General features: G+C 38.0%; 1 long non-coding RNA gene across 1 annotated transcript in view; it reads left to right on the forward strand.

Moving 5' to 3' along the window:
• Positions 1–3831: 3831 nt before the first annotated feature.
• Positions 3832–22049, forward strand: part of LOC123379150 — a 228536-nt gene continuing 210318 nt past the window's right edge. The window contains exons 1-3 of the long non-coding RNA XR_006583206.1: positions 3832–4626; positions 8968–9148; positions 11829–11925. This is a non-coding gene — a long non-coding RNA (uncharacterized LOC123379150). The remainder of the gene's footprint in view (positions 4627–8967; positions 9149–11828; positions 11926–22049) is intronic.

Consider the following 22049-nt stretch of genomic DNA (forward strand, 5'->3'; position numbering starts at 1 on the left):
TCTCTGGGTTGTGAGTTTGAGCCCCATGTTAGGTGTAGAGATTACTTAAAGATAAAATCTTTAAAAAAATTTTTTTTGCATATTTTATAATTTTTTCATTTTTGCTTTCCAAAATCTCTGTGTCTTTGAATTTAGTCATACTTCTCATAATCAGCAGTTTAAGAGTTGGCAAAGGCTATGAAGAGAACATATATGTGAGTTTGGGCTTATTTCTCTGTGCCTCCCTTCTGTCAGTGATCCCAATGCCTCTCTGGGCCCCTCTGGATGCATTAACAGGCCCAAAGTACACTTTTTTCCCCTTCTTAACTTTATGAGAAAGCTAGCTGGATTCTTTGTCTTTTAGGATTTGCATTCTGCAAACATTTTTAGGCTGTGCCATCACCGTCTCTTGTCTTGCTCAAGACTTAGCAAATGCACCAAGGGGAAAAGTTGCATGCAGAATACTGGGCTCACTTCGAAGAATTTCTGTTCTTTCTGAGATCTTGGTCTCTCAGTTCCTGCATGCCCCCAAAGTTCTTGAATGCCTACAAATATATTTTAAAACTGTTTTATACAGCTTTTCAAGTTACTTTTGGTGGGAGTGTTGGTTTATGAAAAACAGTATGGTTTTAAATAAAATGTCCACATCTATCTTTGGTATATTAATTCCCCTGAAAACAAAACTTTTTTTAAAAAGCTACTAAGTCTATGGGGGTCTTCATAATCCACTTTATTGAGGGTTATTTTTTTTAAGTTTATTGTTTAAAACAATTTCTTTTTCACAAGCAACACTGTCCCTTCTTACAATGTATGCACTTTAATAAACACTTAGTATCTCCACCTACCAAGATGGACAAATAGAAGTTATTTGTGGCAGGTGATCTTTCTTTGGGCATTTGCTTGATTGAACTTTTCATGTGGAATATTGTTGTCTATCCATAAATTGGACACTCAGGAGAAACACCTTCCACCTCAGCAGGTGCCCTGGTTGAAGCAGACTGTCAGAAACATTCATGATGACTGACAGATTAGGGAAAGGAAGGAGATCTAGGAAAAGACTGGTGCACTTGCAGAGTATGTCCAGTGGCAGCTACTTCTAGAAAGTGTTATTTTAGCCTTAAAGTGAAAAGTAGGCTTGGCCAGCAAATATAGGGTTTTAGTTTTTGAAAATTGCTTTGATTTTTCTTTTTTTGTCATCTCAAGTAAACAAGTAAGTAGCCTAAAAATGATCCTGCCTGTGTGAAGCCAAAGTAATAGTTTGAGTGTCTTTTCAAGATCTCTTTCAATTCAGTCTCTATGCTATTAAAAAGAAAGTTAATATGGTTTTATGTAGAATAGCACATAATTTCTAAGATGAATGCAGTTAAATACTTTTCTTGATAATTTCCATTTCCATTTCTCTGCTCATCCCTCTACCTGTAATAGATTTGGTTTTTCTCTGAATTTTACTTTGGGAGCTGGCTCAGGTTTCACCATCTTGAGAAAGCCATCCCTGGTTTCCACACCCAGTGTCACTATGCCTTTGCTCATTATTTATTAATACTTGTCATGTGTCAAGTACTGAATAAGCACTCTAACTAATTATATTTAATAATAAAAAACACAATGAGAGAGAGGTCACCATTTTAGAAATATGGAGAATAAAGTTCAGAGAACCTAGGAAATTTGCTTAGTCATACCATTAATGAATGGCATTGCCTTTTTCTTTTAACCTTTGCATTTGCAACATGCACTATGTATTGATATTAAATCCCATTTTTTGTTATTGCTCATCTGTAATTTTTATGCAGTCTTCATATAGTCCATTATTCTTCCCTCATTTTGTCTAGTAGAAAACTTTATAGATATAAGTGCTTACTACTGTCCATAACTATTTGGAGTATGAAGAAAATAATCAAGAGCTCAGCTCTTGGGGCACCTGGGTGGCGCAGTCGGTTAAGCGTCCGACTTCAGCCAGGTCACGATCTCGCAGTCTGTGAGTTCGAGCCCCGCGTCAGGCTCTGGGCTGATGGCTCAGAGCCTGGAGCCTGTTTCTGATTCTGTGTCTCCCTCTCTCTCTGCCCCTCCCCCGTTCATGCTCTCTCTCTCTGTCCCAAAAATAAATAAACGTTGAAAAAAAAAATTAAAAAAAAAAAAGAGCTCAACTCTTCCTCATATCTTGATGATTAAAAAGATATTTTGTCAAAAAGAAAACACCAGATGTGTTCAGTTTTAAGCCGTGGACACTTGAGGGGAAAGTAAAATTGAGCAGCCCTTTGACAATCATGAGGAATATTTCTGGAGACCTAAATAGTTCTCTAAATTCATGAATCTCATTAGTTCCTTCGAACCCCCATTGTCTATTTTCATTATAAGCAGTAATCATTTTCCTTTTGGGGACCATAAAAAATAAAAATCAAAGCTATAGAAATTACTTTCTGGAATTATTGTTTATGTAGTGATGGGCTAAGGATGGCAAAAATAAGCTGGGATATGGATATTGGAAGGTTTTCTAGACTCCCTTACTAAAAAGTGACATATACTTTATTATTATAACTATTACTTCAGAGAGAGAGAAAGAGAGGGAGGGAGGGGCGAAGGGAGAAGGAGAGAGAGAATTTCCAAACAGGCTCCATGCCCAGCATTGAGCCTGACCTGGGGCTCAGTCTCACCACTGTGAGATCATGACCTGAGCTGAAATCAAGAGTTGGACACTTAACCCACTTGGCCACCCAAGAGCCCCCAAAGTGACATATTCTTATACTCTAACCAAGTGTCCAATTCAAATTTGTGTTTCACTCAATTCAGAAATTCTTATAGGCTGAGATCTTGAGACTTGCTTTCAAAATAGTGGAAAACACATACCAAATCCTGAGAGAAAAGTGATGGCTCCTGTATGCAACAATAGTTTTTTGGGAGTGATTTTTCTTAAATTTTTTTAATCTTTATTTATTTTTGAGAGAGACAGAGACAGAGCATGAGCAGGGGAGGAACAGAGAGAGAGGGAGATGCAGAATCTGAAGCAGGTTCCAGGCTCCGAGTTGTCAGCACAGAGCCTGACGCAGGGCTTGAACCCATGAACTGTAAGATCATGACCTGAGACGAAGTTGGACGCTTAACCGACTGAGCCACCCAGGTGCCCCTGGGACTGATATTTTTTATTGGAGTAAGACCTCTTTGTCAGACTGACAAAAGATATCTTTTTTTTAAATCTTTTTTTTCAACGTTTATTTATTTTTGGGACAGAGAGAGACAGAGCATGAACGGGGGAGGGGCAGAGAGAGAGGGAGACACAGAACCCGAAACAGGCTCCAGGCTCTGAGCCATCAGCCCAGAGCTTGGCGCGGGGCTCGAACTCACGGACCGCGAGATCGTGACCTGGCTGAAGTCGGACGCTTAACCGACTGCGCCACCCAGGCGCCCCAAAAGATATCTTACCTCAAAAATTTTTTAAATAAAATATTTTAGTTTGGATATGAAATTAAAAACCATAATAATTAATCTTAGGGAGTATTTTATTCTTTTTCACTAAGTTTTATAGTTAAATTTAGAATTTTTCCTTAGATAAAGCTATTTAAAAATGACATATATCCCTTTTTTTCAAAAAAAATTTAAATGTTTATTTATTTTTGAGAGAGAGAGAAAGAGTGAGCATGCTTGCTCCTGCGTGATTGGGGGAGGGGCAGAGAGAGAGGGAGACAGAATCTGAAGCAGGCTCCAGGCTCGGAGCTGTTAGCACAGAGCCCAATGTGGGGCTCGAACCCATGAACTTCAAGATCATAACCTGAGCCAAAATCGGACGCTTAACTGACTAGGCCACTCATGCACCCCCAAAATGACATGTATTCCAATTAAAATTTTCTTCCTTTTAGATATAAGTGTTTGTTTTTTCATACCTCTTTGAATACAAATGTGTGTTCTTGCACTCTGTTTCAATTTACAAGATTTCACTGAATTTTGATATCATCCTCATTGCCTTAGCACACATACCCTTTATTCTGCCCAGGTCATTGTCAATTTTTAAAAATGCCAACTGCTTAGAATTCAGCCAGTTCAATTTATTTTTGTTAAAATTAATCTCAGCTATAACCATTCATGGAGTCCCGCCTAGTCAAATGTGGCTTTTGGATCTAGGGCAGAATCAGAAAAGATATGGCATGATGCTGCCATTCATTTCTTCTCTCCATAACAAACATGGCTCATAAATGATGGTACTCTAACTTGCTGGGCTTGGATGGAATTTCCGGATCCTCTCAATATGCCACTCTAGGCTGTCACTACCAACGGATTGTAGACTTTGGCAAATCAGGTGAAGCCCCTGTGCCAACTTAGGTCTTCTGTTTTAGTTAAGGGAATTGTATATTATGCTAGATAGAATTTAAAAATACCGCCAATACCAAAATTTACTATAGCTAGTATATTTTTTAAGTATGAGAATTTAAAAAACTCTTCACGCCCCCAGGATAAAGCTCACACAATAACCGGTATGCACCAGAACTGCTTTTAAACCTAATGATCAATGACAATTTGCTTCTGTGAACCCGCCTCTGAAAACCAGCCAATCAGTAACAGCCTCATCCTTTGAAAGTCAGCCAATAGGCAGTGGACTCACTCCAGTGACTGTGGATCTGAAGCTGGCATCAACTAATTCCTGTTTCTGTAGCCAATGTAAGCATGCTTCTTTATCACCTTTGACACTATTATTGCCTCTGTAACTAACACAGTCCCGGCTCTCCACCCCCCCCCCCTTTCTAAAAATCCCCTAACATCAGCAGTTTGCTTAATTCAGTGAGACTGTGCCTAATCAGCATAGCTCTCCCCTACCTAGGTGAGCGATAAGTCAAGCTTTGCAGCTTTGATTTTTGTTTCAAAGTTTGAATGGTGGTCTTATACTTTGATAGATGACAGTATATGTCAGCACTTTTTTTTTTTCGGTAAAGTATTGGCCACGTGACTGAACCCCCCCCCCCCAAAATAGATTTCACTGGGCTATCACATTAAAAAGCATTGAGAAATTCAAATTTTCTTTCCCATTTTAACTGCATGGAATGTATTTCCTTGATGTTGCGTCCATTTTATTTAACTTGCATATGACATCAGCCTTTTGAAATAGAACATTAGCAAATCTGACGTGCTTAAAGTGTGAACAGTTGGGGGCTTTAATGAGAGGAAAGTACTGGTAAATCACTAGGAGTAAGCTAAGAGTTGATGAGAGATAGCAAATAAGTCTTTTTAGGGTTCCCCAATATGTGACTGTACTGGACCATTTCTTCCCTTTTCTCTAGACATCCCAAATCAGCCTAGAAATAGACTGGAAGGACATACATATGTGGGAAACTAATTTGGTGTTAAGCTTGCCAGTAGATCATAGGGCGAGGCTTTTGATGTTGGTGATGGTGCTGGCAGGGGAGTGACTCAACAGCAGTCCAGGACTAAGTACGGATTATACTGCCAGTGGAAAGAGCATGATGGGTTGGAAGAAGTGCAAAAGACTTGGTTATTAAATGTTTTTGTAAGAATGAGGTGCAGATGTGATTGGAGACGGAGAGAAAACAGATGGGAGGATTGTGATCAGCGAGAGGAGAGAGGGGGCTGAGGTAAGGATTTCAGATGTACTGCATTCAGATCAGAAAGATTTTCAAGCTTCAGTGGTGTAGTATATGCTAGTCATTTTTGCCAGATGCTGTGGGAGCTGCAAAGATAAGCGAGCATTAGCTTCTGCTCTCATGCACCTTATAGTTTAGTGGGACTAGAGCTTTATGAAGAGGTTGATGTGAAATGTTTGTGGCTGGCTTTGGGCAGGAGGCCACTGAAGCTAAGGAGAAATACAGGCAAGTGAGGTCCACGTGCCAGGTGGTCATCAATGTAAGTGCTAACAGCTGAGGATAAGGCAAGGCTAGGGGCTGAAGTGAAAATGCCGTGCATCGCAAGGAGTACAGGATAGTTCTAATTCATTCTTTCTTTTAATTTCTTCCTTTGAGATTGTTTAGTAGAAGATAGAAAGCTGAAAACCCCACAGAATCCAGAGCAGATGATAGGAAATTTTTAGAGAAGTAGATACACATTTGTGAGGGGAGATAGATCTGGCTAATTGTGATGCCGTTATATTATTACTTGAGATATTAAATGCCACATGGATTGCCTGAAAATGTGAATTCACACCCCAAAATTTGAAACCTTCTTTTGTGAGGAATGTATACCTCTGGGAAAATTATTAGTAGCTGCACAATTTCTCCTGATTATTTTTCAGGATCTAATGCTGAGCCATTAACACTGAAATGTTTGAAGAATAATGCAGCATTAAGTGATAATCATTTGGTATTTACAACAATTGTAGGAGAAAGATAATTTTGGAAAGTGTTAGACCCTAATATTAAAGATAAATCAATAGAATCAAGGCAGAGGCCTAGCCACAGACTGAATTTGGGGTAAAGTTGTAAAAATTCATGATTTCTTGCTGTACTTAATCTTCTTAAGCCAAACTGTTACACTTTGTACCCAGCATCACCGGTAATTTATCCACAGCGTCCTCATGTTTATAATTTATACTGCAAACCCTTGTTTGCACTACTTGCTTTTTTTTTTTTTATAAGCCACCTTTCAATGTGCGATCATTATATGGTTACTAGAGGGAAGCTTGTTAGTGGTACTGGAGAGCCGAGATGAAAGCAAGTGCCCTCAGATGGACTGTCTGTTCTGAATGCAGTTTACTGGGAGGTAGCAGCTATCAAAGGAAACATTGGCCGCTGCTGGCAAGTTGGAGGGTCTGAGAGATTTTCAGAGCACATGGTGATGGCAGTGAATAGTTGCCAGTGGGTTTAATCTTGGCATACTGCCTACCCAGTGCCAGGGCAGCTCGCAATAGGAAATGACAGGTATGTTAAAGCATGAGACAAGTGTGTGATACGGTTTTGGACAGAGGCCCCAGAGTGCTGCTGGTTACTTTGGGTATTGCCGTGTGCTGTCTTTAACCTTAACACCTGCTTTTCTTCACAAGGTAACCAAACTCATGGGGCTTCAGCCCTAGAGGAAAAATAATTTTTTAAGAGGCATGTTTACATCTTTCCTTTGTACTTAGATAAATCACGTGCAGTGGCATCTGTTGGCTGCACTTGTGATGGGGCCAAGCGGGAGACAATATACCCGCAGTTTTCTCATTTAATTATAAGGGAAAGAGCAGATCATCCTGATGTCACATGCTTGGGTATCATGGCATTTCTAGCATCTGGCGCTGCATGTGGTGTAGTTAGCCTCATATAGCTATGTGGCAGGAGTAAGATGCCCAGGGCAGACAGAAATTGAGAACAAGATTATAGGCAGAGCCAAAACAAGTGGCACATCGTTTATGGAAACCCTGAAATATTGAACAGAGCCTTAACTTGGACAGCAGATTGGTTGCACATGGTCTTTTCTGCTGCTGGTGGTTAATGTAGCAATTAAACAAAACAAAACAAAACAAAAAAAAAAAAAGGAGAAAACATATTGAGCAAATGCCCTGAAAGAGAGGTCAAAAATTAGCTGAAAAAAGGAGGTGGTATTGCTCACGTATCTGTTTACTTATATAACAGTGTTTGCAAGCATATCTTGCTTCTTATGGGAATACTGATTCCATCATTGAAAGCTTAGATTGCTTATGCCAAATACTAGGGCTGCAAAAGCATCTCTTCCTTTCACGTAGGTGGGTATACAAGAAATGGTGACTGCACCAGGAATGGGAATGAGACCAAACGAAATGATTTGAGTATATACAAATGTATGTTGCACGTTCTTGGAAAAGCACCCAACTTTGTTACAAGGAGAACCTCACAGAAAGGAGTGGGTTTTGAAAAAGAGAGTAATTTGCTTTCTGCTAAATAATACTCTTCAAATCCCAGCTGGGCCAGAAAGGAAGCAAGTTCCCTTTGATTTCTCTTCCTAGAAGGTGTTGACAACCTGAAGATCTTATTTCTCAACAACTTAGCCTGCTCCCTAATTTTCACCCACTGCCTTTCAACCCAAGAAACTTCAATAGGAAGCACAAATGGTTTTATATTTTTTTCTTAGAATATTCTGTGACAACCAGAACCATTTTTTTTCCTCTCTGGCTTCTCTTATTTTGTATATGGTCTGGCTAATGCACTATGAAGTTTAGCAAGGAAAAATCATTAAGATTTTCTTCTGCATTCCTGAAGCATAGGGTGAGATACGGCATATTTACTTTTCAAGCCACAAAGAATGGCTACATCTTAGATTTAGGTCTTTGAGCAAAGAGTAGAGCTTTTATTAATGCTGACATAACACAATGTGGTCTGTGCTTTCTGAAGTTTTCTGTGAGTTTCCAGAATTAGACTTGTGAAACATGAAAGCGTGTATCTGTGCTCTTGTACTACAATGAATTTTCCAAATTTGTGATACTTATTTTATCTTTTATTTGGAGAGAAACTACAGATGCACAGTGATTTTTTCCCATCCGTAAATGACAGATCAGACCAAAAATTAGTAATGTAAAAATATCTAACATGCAACGATATTTATTCCTTTCAAAAAATGTTCTGTCCACCTCATACAAAATAGTTTGTTACATAGTCTAATAGTCTATAGTTATATATTCTATAGTCTAATGTATGCATTTTGGCAGTCTCTCAAGTAATACATAAAGAAATAAGGGAAGGAAGAGAGGGGACAGAAACTCACAGTTGTTAAGCCCTGCAGTAATCAGGACTCATTAATTGCAGCCACCGGAACTCCTATATATTTGTATATACATGTACATATATGGGGGGCAGGGGAGAATGAGAGACAGGGAGCAATTTATTGAGTTAATGAATTCAAGAGGAGAATCTAGCTTTATACATGCTCTATATAGAAGTATAACTGATGCCATCAGGAATCTGAGTCACTCTATCTCTTGACTCTGCTTTCCTCTGGATCAGCTTAATTCTAAGTGGGGTCTTCAACGTAGAGGTGAAGATGGCAACTAGCAACTCTACACATATATTATTTGTACAGCTAGCACCTCTTTCCTTGCAGCTCCAAAGTCTTTCCAGTGACCTTGATTGGCCTGACTTGGATCACATGGCCATTCCTGATCCATTACTGTGGCCAGAACTAAATTACATGCTCACTCCGAGAGCTATTAGGAGACAAGAACAGCAGGGGTGCTTCCCTGAAGATTTTGATTCTAGTCATCCAAAAGCTCATCATGTCCACTGTAAGTTCTTATTATGTAACAGATAGCTTGTAGCTACTTTCTAGAAACTATAAATGAAATAAGCATAACTACCCCCCCACCCCACCCCAGTCTTACAGATAGATTGAATCGTGGAACTAATGTTTTCAAATTATAACCATATCAATAAATCTTTGCAGGTCTAATGCTTTCTTTTGCTATTAATTTAGAAATCTAATATTACCCAAAGAATTTAAATTTCCAACAATTAGATGAGGAAACAGAGAAGAAGACACAAGCAAATTTATCATTTTTTTTTCTGAGCTCTCCCCCAAAACAGGGTTTTGATGTGCTGTTTTAAACAGGCATTTTGGCCATGTATGGCCATGTAAAAGAACTCTTTAGAATGAGAATAGAAATGGCAAAATAGTACAGCCTACTTATCTGCCAATTATTGATAGATATTAACTCATTTATAGAATTTAGATACATAAGTTGTGATTTGGAATTCTGCCAGATTCCAATCTATTGGTTCTTTATGGGAATCCCACTCGTTTCTTTTTTGTACTTTATTATTATTAATTTTAAAAAATATTTATATCTTTATTGAAATATAGTTGGCACACAATGTTACATTAGTTTCAGGTGGACAACATAGTAGGGACACCACTCTTTCATTCCTCATCAAAGCCCTTCTATATTTGACTAGAAATCGAATCATATTTGTAATTTCCTTTTCTGTGTTTTATACTTTTAAAAAATATTTTTAAGTTTATTTATTTATTTTGAGAGAGTGAGTGAGAGCCAGTGGGGAGGAGCAGAGAGAGAGGGAGAGAGAGAATCCCAAGCTGGCTCCTTTCTGTCATCGCAGAGCCTGATGCAGGGCTCAAACTCATGAAACGTGAGATCACGACCTGAGTCCAAATCAAGAGTCAGAGACTTAACTTACTGAGCCACCTGGGCACCTTTGTTTGTAGTCTCAATGTTGAACTTAATCCCACAATTATTGTAACTTAGTTATCTAAATTCATTTTTGGACAAGATAAGAGTCTAAATATACAAAATGTTGTAACATTATTATTATATGGACTTGTCTCAACTGTCAAACTTAAGCTTCTGGAGGGCAGATGTTGGGATTTTTCTCACCTTGACCCCTCTTGCTCATTAAAACAGTGGGTGCAGGGGCGCCTGGGTGGCGCAGTCGGTTAAGCGTCCGACTTCAGCCAGGTCACGATCTCGCGGTCTGTGAGTTCGAGCCCTGCGTCAGGCTCTGGGCTGATGGCTCAGAGCCTGGAGTCTGCTTCCGATTCTGTGTCTCCTTCTCTCTCTGCCCCTCCCCCATTCATGCTCTGTCTCTCTCTGTCTCAAAAATAAATAAATGTTAAAAAAAAAAAAAACAGTGGGTGCATACTAGGGAATCAACAAATGCTGGTTGAATCACTGATATCAAAGTCCTTAGGGAATTTGCTAGTGAGAGAAACTGGAAAAATCTTTCAGTGAGCCTGAATAATTGAATAATCATTCTCCAGACTACTTATTTTATAAACTTGGATGCTTTTTAACCAAGTTCTTTTAAAGTAAGAGTTACAGCCACTCTCCTCCCCTGCCAACTGTATATATTCCTTTTACCTCTTTGTATATATTCCTTTTACCTGCTCTTTTGTATATATTCCAACTGGCCCAAAGCTTGGTAGAAACTCCTTATTGATTGTCTAGTTGCAAATTTGCATGGATTCTAACCAGTGTTCACAAATTATCTGTGTATATGTGAAGATGAATTAAGAAAACCCACAACTGATGAAATCTCATTAAATGCAGACAAGATCAGACATAAAAAATTGCATGTGTAAGCTGCTTAGATGGAGTTTTATCCCTTATTTATGGAAACCAAAAGGAAACAAATTCTTTCACTCTTTGGTGAAAAATGTAGTTTCTAAAAGCAATAAACAGACTTCAAGGCATAAGCTTTTTCAGAAATCAGAAATAATTTGGTGAAATTTAAAACAAAGATCAGATATGTTCACTTTAGCTGTGTAGGAAACTGATATGCTCATTTCTATAAGAAGATTTTGGATGCTTTTGAAACAAATACCCTGCTATTCAGTAGAGACACCCTAAACAACAGTAGCTAACTTTCAGTTTCCAATAATTTCCTGTCCATAAAGGAGACACAATTATGCTCAAATAGACCCAACTATCTCTTGAATTAGATAGGTATGTTCAGAAATAAGCCCCCATTTTTACTTTTTCTACTAATTTTGTGATTTTTAATATTAAAAGTAACCATATTTTGTACCCCATTGGAAGTTCAAATGGAACCATTTCAAACATTTCAACTTCCAGTAAGCTACAAAATACAGTGATTTTCATTTAAAAAATCACACATATAAAGTGGGAATGGAGCCTTATTTTCAAATATCCATATCTGCATCAGGAGATAATTTAATTCTCCAAGCAGCATATGCATTTTAATAGAGCATATGGAGAATCTCACTTAAAGGTGGATCACAGATGCCTTAGACTCATACCTCACAAGATTAAATCTGTACAGCACAAAGTATAGTAAAAATTTCACTTTATATTATACATAATAAGGTAATGGCAAACACGTCTGGTAATATTATGTTGTGCATAGAAGAATAGTTTAAAACCACTTGGGAAAAGTAAAGTTTTAGTTGTTGCCCATCCTAAAAGTTTTGTTTCTCCTGTTGTTAACACACAGAATCGCCAGATTTTGCCAACCCCGCCCTCTGTTTTGGGTAGTCTTGTCTGAGTTTCGTGCAAGCTTATTATGTCTTTATCTTGGACAACAACCAGAGGTAGGTTATTTCTTCATTTTAATTGCTTTTAAAATAAGTCTATCTTTTCTCTTTGTCTCCATTCCAGTACTTAAGGAAACAGTGACAGTAGATTATTCTGTTTCATTTATCAATGTGGAGTACATCTGCATCTTCCTACCAAAAAGTGTTGTTTACTTAAATAATGTAATTTCTGTGAAGGATCCAGGACAAGACACAACAGCTTTGTGTCCTCAGATTCTCTAGATGCTGGGGGATTTGTACTTTGACAGATGTTAAACTCCTTAACTTTGATCAGTATTCCTTTAAAAATGCTGTTGTTATATTTCCTTTATAATAAAAAAGGGGAAAGAAATTGGCATGCTTTATGATCCAGAACTGATAAAAATCCTTTGAAATAAAGGCATTTCCTCTTGATTTGTCATTCTCCTAGGAAAGCTTGAAGGAAGGTACCAATTATTTCTGACTGGTGGCAAGGGAATTTTGAACAATTCTCTATTAACATGTTTTTGGTCATTTGTCAGCTTATCTGTACGGTCTGTTAATGCTCAGCACTAATTAACAAAACTCTAAAGAAACTGAAAAAAGGAATCATCTAATTTCAGTCAAACTTCATGACACTAAAAGCAGCGGAGAGAATCTGTCTCTTTTCCAGATACTTTTGTATCCTAAAAGAAAATACCAGGGATTGGAGTTATGTACAGAATTACAAAAGAATTTTTTTTCACTTACTCCTTATGCATTCTGGCCTGATCTTATGCTATAGATTGAATGGTAGAATGAATTTGAGGTAAAGTTGATGAAATGCATTTAATGTGCTTATTTTCATGCCTGAACTAGGACACTCCATATATTCAGCTTATCTTGTTGCATACTGATTTTTTTACCTGCCGTTTTGTATTTATTCCTTTCACTATTCCCCCTGCCCCAGTTTTATTGAGGTATAATTGACATAGAGCCCTGTATAAGTTTAAAGTGTAGAGCATAATGATTTGACTTACATATGTTATGACATTGTTTCGCTAATTTTGGACCCAACTTCTTTGGTATGTATCAAAGTCACACTTTGTCTAGAAACTGGCTTTGTTGTAAGCTTTGCTAGAGCAATCTTGACTTGGAGAATACTCTCACACTCTGTATCACACACATTGCTCTGCGTGTGTGTGTGTGTGTGTGTGTGTGTGTGTGTGTGTGTGAGAGAGAGAGAGAGAGAGAGACAGAGAGAGACAGAGAGAGACAGAGAGAGACAGAAAGAGTGAGCACATTATTTATCTTCAAGTAGTATTTAAATATCCAAATATAATTTTATTAGTGTACAAACTTTTTGTGGTAAGCACTTGTTAATATGTCATACTGGAAGGGAATTGTTGTCACTGTCATTACAAATAGCAGAATTCCAGGAGGTTTAATGAGGCTTTGTCCTCAACCTGAGTTACCTCATTATGGCTCTAGTACTAGGATCCTGTTCTTAGTTGGGATTTTTTCTTTATCAAAGCAAATTGTGATTCTGTGTTTAATTGGCTCAGTGCTTGTTCATAGTGGTGATTAATTTTTAGTGCTGTGATGTGTCTGATATTTATAAAGGCTACTTTAAAGGTATAATGAATAAAACAGATTTATTACAATGGTGACACTCTACTTTCATATCTGCTAAGTGATAACATATTGATACATTAGAAGAAATCAATTTAGAAAGCAAGTATCCTTTTGTTATTCACATTTTTAAGTGGGTGGGCTCATAGATGGTTAGCCTGATGCACTGGATAGGAAAGCATATAGGGATCTGAGGCTGAACCCACAGTGAATAGTGAAACATCATCTCTCCAAAGTGTTTTGTGTGCAGAAGATACACTTTGGAGAGTAGATGGTCAAGGATCCTGCATTTAGGATCTATCTTTTCTTGCCAGGGCAGGGATAACACAAAGGTCCTCTGAGTCCAGGTAAAGCTAATTTCTGCCAGTATAAGAAGAGTTCATTATAAGAAGCATTTACAAAGATAGTTACAGTGTTTCTAAACAGTAGCTCCTATGTAATTTCTACCTTTTTTTGGTGTGTTTCTCCACTTGAATCCCCTTATTTTGCTCAACATGTACTTTTGAACTTCTTTGTTGAATAGCTTGTTATGACTTTTGATTTGGGGAATAGGATTGGATGTATATTACGACACCTTTTACTGTGTTTCCTGTAACAATGCTGGGGACATTGCTTTCTATCCACGGTCTCTAGAAATACTTGGGCTTTTCCTGAGAAGCTGTTGTAATTTCTTCTTGTGTTTACCACAAATAATGTAGCAAATTGTGTTCTCTCTTTTAACTGACTTCACGAATCTGAATTTGTGACCCATCTGTAAAAAATGGAGCCTCAGAAGATCTGTTTACGTGTGAAGTCACTTCATTTTAATCTTTTTTTCCTGCTTATTATTATCCTCAGTCCTAAAATGCCACCTATTTCTTTTAAATTTTTTTTTCAACGTTTATTTATTTTTCGGACAGAGAGAGACAGAGCATGAACGGGGGAGGGGCAGAGAGAGAGGGAGACACAGAATCGGAAACAGGCTCCAGGCTCCCAGCCATCAGCCCAGAGCCTGACACGGGGCTCGAACTCACGGACCGCGAGATCGTGACCTGGCTGAAGTCGGACGCTTAACCGACTGCGCCACCCAGGCGCCCCCACCTATTTCTTTTAATTTAATAATGTTAATTTGAATATATCTGGAAGCTTTCTTTTTTTTTTTTTAATTTTTTTTTCAACGTTTATTTATTTTTGGGACAGAGAGAGACAGAGCATGAACGGGGGAGGGGCAGAGAGAGAGGGAGACACAGAATCGGAAACAGGCTCCAGGCTCCGAGCCATCAGCCCAGAGCCCGACTCGGGGCTCGAACTCACGGACCGCGAGATCGTGACCTGGCTGAAGTCGGACGCTTAACCGACTGCGCCACCCAGGCGCCCCTCTGGAAGCTTTCTTAAATAGTTTCTGGGAAAATGTAGTTATAAAAAATGTCAGTTTTAAAGACTTTTTATCTTTCATACTCATTAGATAAGTTTTCCTTGTTTTCTAAAGCTCCATTCATTAAGAGGATAACAGAGAAGCTCTGGCAACAGGGTTAACTTTGTGAATAGGTGAGAAAAAGGAGAGGGATTTGGCAATGGGATAGAAATTCCTAATTTTTCTTCTTCTGGCTGTCTCGTAAATGTCCCACGAAAGAGAACTGTATCCAGTGCTATGGAAATATAAAGGTTCTGAGGGTGTGGAGAGAGAGAAAAAGAAAGAACACTATGGTTGCCCGGGTGGCTCAGTCATTTAAACATTCGACCCTTGGTTTCAGCTCAGGTCATGATCCCATGGTTTGTGAGTTCCAGCCCCGCATTGGGCTCTGTGCTGACAGTGCAGAGGCTGCTTGGGATCCTCTCTCTCTCTCCCTCTCTCTGCCCCACCTGCTTGCATTCTTTCTGTCTCTCCAAATAAATAAATAAACTTTGAAAAGAAGAACACTGTTTGTGGGAAGAAGAGGAATCGTTTAACAGGGGAGTCAGAAAGCAGAGAGGGAAGGGTGTGGAAGAGCAAGACAGTTGAAGCCCCTCTCGGTGCTTGCAGAAGGTGTCCAGATGCCACTCTGGCAGCTGCTTTAGGCACAATTAGACAGCAATCAGTGGGTGGTGGGTTAATAGCCCCAAATTTCCTCAGTTTTCTTCACTATGCACATGATTGCTAAAATCAAACTGAAACATACAAAACAAGAAAACTTCATTGGGCCCAGATTGGTTACTTGATATCACTTTGTTCATTTCAAATTGCAAAAACCATTGAAGTTTTAATTTTAAATTGTTTTAAATATTTTTACTGTTTATTTTTGAGGGACAGAGAGAGACAAAGCACGAGTGGAGAAGGGCAGAGAGAGAGGGAGACACAGAATCTGAAGCAGGTTCCAGGTTCAGAGCTGGCAGCACAGAGCCTGACCTGGGGCTCCAACTCATGAGCTGTGAGGTCATGACCTGAGCCAAAGTTGGATGCTTAACTGACTGAGCCACCCAGACGCCCTGAAGTTTTAATTTTATTTTTTTATTTTTTTTTTAATTAAGAAAAACATTTTTTAATGTTTATTTTGAGACAGAGAGAGACAGAGCATGAACGGGGGAGGGTCAGAGAGAGAGACACACACAGAATCCAAAGCAGGCTCCAGGCTCTGAGCTGTCAGCACAGAGCCTGACGCGGGGCTCGAACTCACAGACTGTGAGATCATGACCTGAGCTGAAATCGGACGCTCAACCGACTGAGCCACCCCGGCACCCCTGAAGTTTTAATTTTAAATGAAAGTATATTTTAGATTTTCAGAATAATTTGTAATTATACTCTTGGAAGCTGTTTCTGTAGTTGCACTGTTGTCACCTCATGTCATACTTGCCATAGTGGGAGTCAAGGAAGTGTGTAGGGCATGCCTTTCTTCATGCTGATTGTTTTAGGCTATGATTCTGTCATTTCTGACTTCCATAATCACTATCAGGTATTGTTGTCCTCCATGCTTAGGTCCACATGGGACATGTATGGAGGCATCCAAAATAACTTTCACACGTTCTTAAAGTGTGTCTAAAAAACATAAGCATAAAAACATCAAAATTCATGAAGGTCAACTATCACTGATGTTGATAATATAACAGTAAGACCGATTTGTAGCCAGATTAAAAAAAAAAGTGGCTGAGCTTGGAAGGAAAGTATTATTCTAAATTTTAAAATCAACATTTAATTTAATTGGAATAAGATGTCCTTCCAGCCTAACAAACACTTAACATGAAACCTCCACCGGGCTTCTGCCTTTGTACAAGCTGTACAACAGCTTGCCAGATTCTCCTTGGGTGAGGCTGTCTGAGGATAGGGATGTTAGAACTTTACTGTGAAGCTAGTTACTTCAGGCCCACCAAGTTTTCATGAGCTGTGACCTGCAGTCGTTCTCAGTTGCTTTGATTCCTGCTCAAAGAGTATTCCTTCTTGATCGAGACCTTGAGCTTCTCTCATGTGCAGCAGAGGAAAATCCCTGCCATCCTGAGCAGATTTTCCACTGAGCTAGAGATTTCAGGAAAACACAAGCAACCACTGTGTCCTGAGCCAAGTGGCAGCAGTAGCAGCAGAGTAAGGACATGGGCTCTCAGCCTACCTGTTACACTCCAATCCCAGCTTTGCCTCTGAGGAGGTATTGTATATGCCTCCCTTTCCTTAGCTGTAAGTGGAGATATGGTACTACCAGTCTTGGAGAATTTTTAGGGGGAGTGAGTTAAGACAGGTAAACTGCTAGAATAGTGCCTGATGCCTGGTGAATGCTACACATGCATTCTTTATTTTTGTAATTAAACATTTTCATTTTAAAATCTTATAAATAAATGTAGTTATGTCATTTATAGTGAAGGTGAAGTTGCACAAAGTTAAACATCTATGAAACCATTTTTAGGTTATCTTTTATCATTGAAGGCAAAACTATTGCTGGGTCTTTAAAAATACGCATATACATACGCAGTAATATCACAAGAGAGATAATTTAGCTGGGTGACTTTAGTATGCACTTTTAAGAAACTAAAAATTACACTGTGGGTTTTTTTCCAGCTATATTGAGGTATAATTGTAAATAACATGTTAAACATGTACATTATGATGATTTCATATAAATTGTGAAAAGATTCCCCCCATCTAGTTAATCATCACATCTATCATCTCACATGTTTATTATACATATATTTTTAAAATATGAATTAGAAACAGATGCTTGGGTCCTGTTTATCCATCCTCCTTCCTCTTAAAGTTTGTGAAGCTGTTTTTTAATCTAAAATCTCTGCCTCAGTTTAAAAAAATATATTTTCTATATATATTCATTTATGTACATTTTTATTTTAATCACCCAGTGCTCATCATGACAAGTGCACTCCTTAATCGCCTTCACCTATTTCACCCATCCCCTCTGGTAACCATCAGTTTGTTCTCTTATACTTAAGAGTATGTTTCTTGGTTTGTCTCTCTCTGTCTCTCTCCCCTTTGCTTGTTTGTTTTGTTTCTTAAATTCCACATATAAGTGAAATCATATGGTATTTGTCTTTCTCTGTCTGACTTATTTCACTTAGCATCATACTCTCTAACTCCATCTATGTTGCAAATGGCAAGATTTCATTCTTATATAATAATCCATTCCATATATGTGTGTGTGTGTGTGAATACACACATATCTTTTATACACACCATATCTTTTGTATACACTCATCAATCAATAGACACTTGGGCTCCTTCCATATCTTGTCTATTATAAATAATACTGCTATAAATAGAGGGCTGCATGTATCCCTTTGGATTAGTGTTTTTGTATTCTTTGGGTGAATACCCAGTAGTACGACTGCTAGGTTATAGGGCAGTTTTATTTTTAACTACTTGAGGAAACTCCATACTGTTTTCCAGAGTGGCTATACCAGTTTGTATTCCCATCAGCAGTGCAAGAGAGTTCCCTTTTCTGCACATTCTTGCCCACACCTGTTGTTTCTTGTGTTGTTGATTTTTGGCCATTCTGACAGGTGTCAGGTGATATCTCATTGTGGTTTTGATTTGTATTTCCTTAATGCTGAGTGACGATGAGCATCTTTTCATGTGTCTGTTGGCCATGTGTATGTTTTCTTTGAAGAAATGTCTGTTCAGGTCTTCTGCCCATTTTTAATTAGATTCTTTGTTTTGGGGATATTGAATTGTGTAAGTTTATTATATATTTTGGACACTAACCCTTTATTGAATATGTCATTTGCAAGTATCTTCTTCCATTCCATAGATTGCCTTTTTGTTTTGTTGATTATTTCCTTCACTGTGCAGAAGCTTTTTATTTTGATGTAGTCCCAATAGTTTATTTTTGCTTTTGTTTTTTGCCTCAGGGACCTATCTAGAAAAAAGTTGCGATAGCCAATGTCAAAGAAATTACTGCCTGTGCTCTTCTAGGATCTTGATGGTTTCTTGTCTCACATTTAGGAATTTAATCCATTTTGAATTTATTTTTGTGTATGGTATAAGAAAGTGTTCCAGTTTCATTCTTTTGCATATTGCTGTCCAGTTTTCCCAAAACCATTTGTTGAAGAGACAGTGTTTTACCCACTGGATCATCTTTCCTGGTTTGTCAAAGATTAATTGACCATACAATTGTGTGTTTTTTCTGGATTTTCTGTTCTGTTCTATTGATCTATAGGTCTATTTTTGTGCCAGTACCATACTGTTTTGATGACTACTGCTTTGTAATATAACTCGAAGTCTGGAATTGTGATGCCTCCAGCTTTGATATTCTTTTTCAACATTACTTTGGCTATTCGAGTTCTCTCTGCCATAGTCTTTTAAGAAATTAATAGGGAATCACTATTTTAAAATTCTCCCAACCTCAAATGAACTATTTTATTATTTTTCTGTTTCAGTAGTGAAATCTTGTAAATAATATTTTGACTATAATCAAATACTTCTTTCCGGATACTACTATGTCTCTTAGCTTAGAGCAGGGTTCAGCAAACTATGGCTTATAGGCCAAACCCAGCTGCCAGCCATTTTTATAGGTAGAAGTTCTATTGGAGCACAGCCGTGTTCAATTATTTACATGTAATCTATTGCAGAGTTGACTTGTTTGTGACAGAGAGTGTATGTTCTGCAAAGCCTAAAATACTAACTACTTGGCTGTTTACAGAACGAGTTCACTGACTTCTGGTTTACAGTATTAGGATTATAGTCTTTTCCAAACTAAATCTTTCATGTACATATTGGTACATCTGCTTTTTTTGTCACATCTGCTTATCATCTGTTATCTGCTTAATATTTTCTTTTTTTTATTAATTTTTTTAATGTTTATTTATTTTTGAGACAGAGAAAGACAGAGCATGAACGGGGGAGGGGCAGAGAGAGAGGGAGACACAGAATCGGAAGCAGGCTCCAGGCTCTGAGCCATCAGCCCAGAGCCTGACGCGGGGCTCGAACTCACGGACCGTGAGATCGTGACCCGGGCTGAAGTCGGACGCTTAACTGACTGAGCCACCCAGGGGCCCCTTAATATTTTCTTTAAAAATATTCATCCTTTTTTAGTTATTTTATAAAAAGGCTTTGTTATTTAAATAAAAACATTAGCAAAGCAATATAAATGGAAGATATTTATGAAGGCAAATATGCTTAACATGAACTTGTTATTAAATTCTATCTGCATATTATTCCCTGCCAGTCTGAAAACTGCTATCTTAAGTAGTAAAGGAGGTTTTCAGTTGTTACAGAGATGATAAAGACATGCTTGGCATCAAAAATGAAACTTTAATCTTGTTTTAATCAAAAAGATTAAGTGAGACTTGGAAAAGGAGAGCACCATTTTCTCATTACATGTGATTCATGCCATTTAATGATACCTCTGAGTACCTCCTACAATAATCTGAGTATCAACTCTAATCTTGTATATCTGCAGTGATACTTATCATGCACTGTCAGAAACACTGGATAAACTACAATAATTGAAGCTGATGCTAGCTAAAGATGTATTGAGAATTTACTCTTTGCCAGGCATCCTTTTAAGAGCTCTGTGTATACAAACTTATTCAGTTCTCACAACAAGCTCTGAAATAGGTTCACTTTCTTTCCCACTGTATAGATGGGACCACTAAGGCAGAAGGAGGCTGGTAACTTTCTCAAGGTCCCTTTGACAAATAAAAGTCAAAGCTAGGAATGAAATAATAATGGAGGGTTAGGAATGTAGGCTTGGCCACCAACTGTGCTCCCAGAAAATCTGAGATCAGTTGTGAGTTTTCATTTTTGTCTCTGTATTATAGATATTTTAGTAGGGATTTGTGAGAAATTTCTGCTAGAAACTACTATCTTATTAAGGAAATACTTTATTATTTTATGTATTTGTCTAAAATGGAGGTATCTCCTTTCTAGGTTGAAGTTGCTGAGAATGGACATTAATGAATAAAAAATGATTCTATGATGCTTTTATTTTGCTGTATTAGTGAAACATTTTTAAAATTGTAAAATGCCCAGTTCTGCAAAGATGCAATAAAGATGTAATATATTACATTAATAAATTTGTGGTGGCAATGTAATTTGGTAGAGCTGTTTTGGAAATAAGTTTAAAATGTGTTTTAAGGACCATAATGGGTTTTATTTTCTTAAACCTCAAATTCACCTTTGTAGATTCTAATAGTGATGAAATAATGCAAATACTATTAACATTAAAGATATTTTAGAAACAAACAAACAAAAAACCCCAATACAACCTTTGGAATCAAATAGATTCCAGAGTGTGAGTATATTGCCTGGTCCATAGTGAGATGGTGATGGACTTCAGAACGTGCTACCTCAAAATAGGGCACTCTGACATATTGAATATTTTAAGCTGAAGGAGTTTGAGAAAACAGCAGAAGCAGGAAGGTCACAATTGGTCATAAAACTCTCCCATGACAGGTACCCTCCCTATACTGGAAGCAAGGAGCATCCTTATCTCTAAAGACAAGAGGATACAGAGAAGCATCCTAACAAACAAGCCTTGCTCAGTTTCCCCCAATTAACTACACTTACCTCACACTCCTTGATCTATCATATTTCTTCATGACTCTTTATTAAACCAACCATGAAGATACTCAGATTTAACTATTCCCACAGTCTTTATTTCCTTAGGAAGACTTCTGTGTCAGGTGAAACTTGTATTAAATAACTTTGTATATTATTCCTCCTTTTGGTCTTTGTCACTTTAATTTTCAGACCCAGTCTGGGATCCTGAAAGAGTTGAGGAAAACTTTTTTCCTCCAATGATGGCAACAGACTAAAGACTTAATACAACGTCTGAACCAAAGAGTAAAGGAAATGATATTTTTTTTCAGAGGGAGCTAATTATATGGGCCAGGTGAGAGTCCCCACTTCGGTTTGGGCTTTAGCGTTTTCAGTAGTACCCAATTTGGTAGAAACTGTGGCCACATAAGGCAGAAAGAACCAAGGTTGTATTTGCTTTCTGAATGGTTTTAGGTTGCTTAACTTCTCTGGGCCTTGGTTCCTAATCATCAAACAGAGATTAAAAAACGCCTATCCTGTTATAGGTACTACATGAGACCACGTGTATAAAGGGCCGCAAGAACATATTTCTTTCAAGAAATGTTAGCTATTTTCCTTCTCC

This window comes from Felis catus, chromosome C1 (genome assembly GCF_018350175.1).
Source record: "Felis catus isolate Fca126 chromosome C1, F.catus_Fca126_mat1.0, whole genome shotgun sequence".
NCBI classification, from domain to species: Eukaryota; Metazoa; Chordata; class Mammalia; order Carnivora; family Felidae; genus Felis; species Felis catus.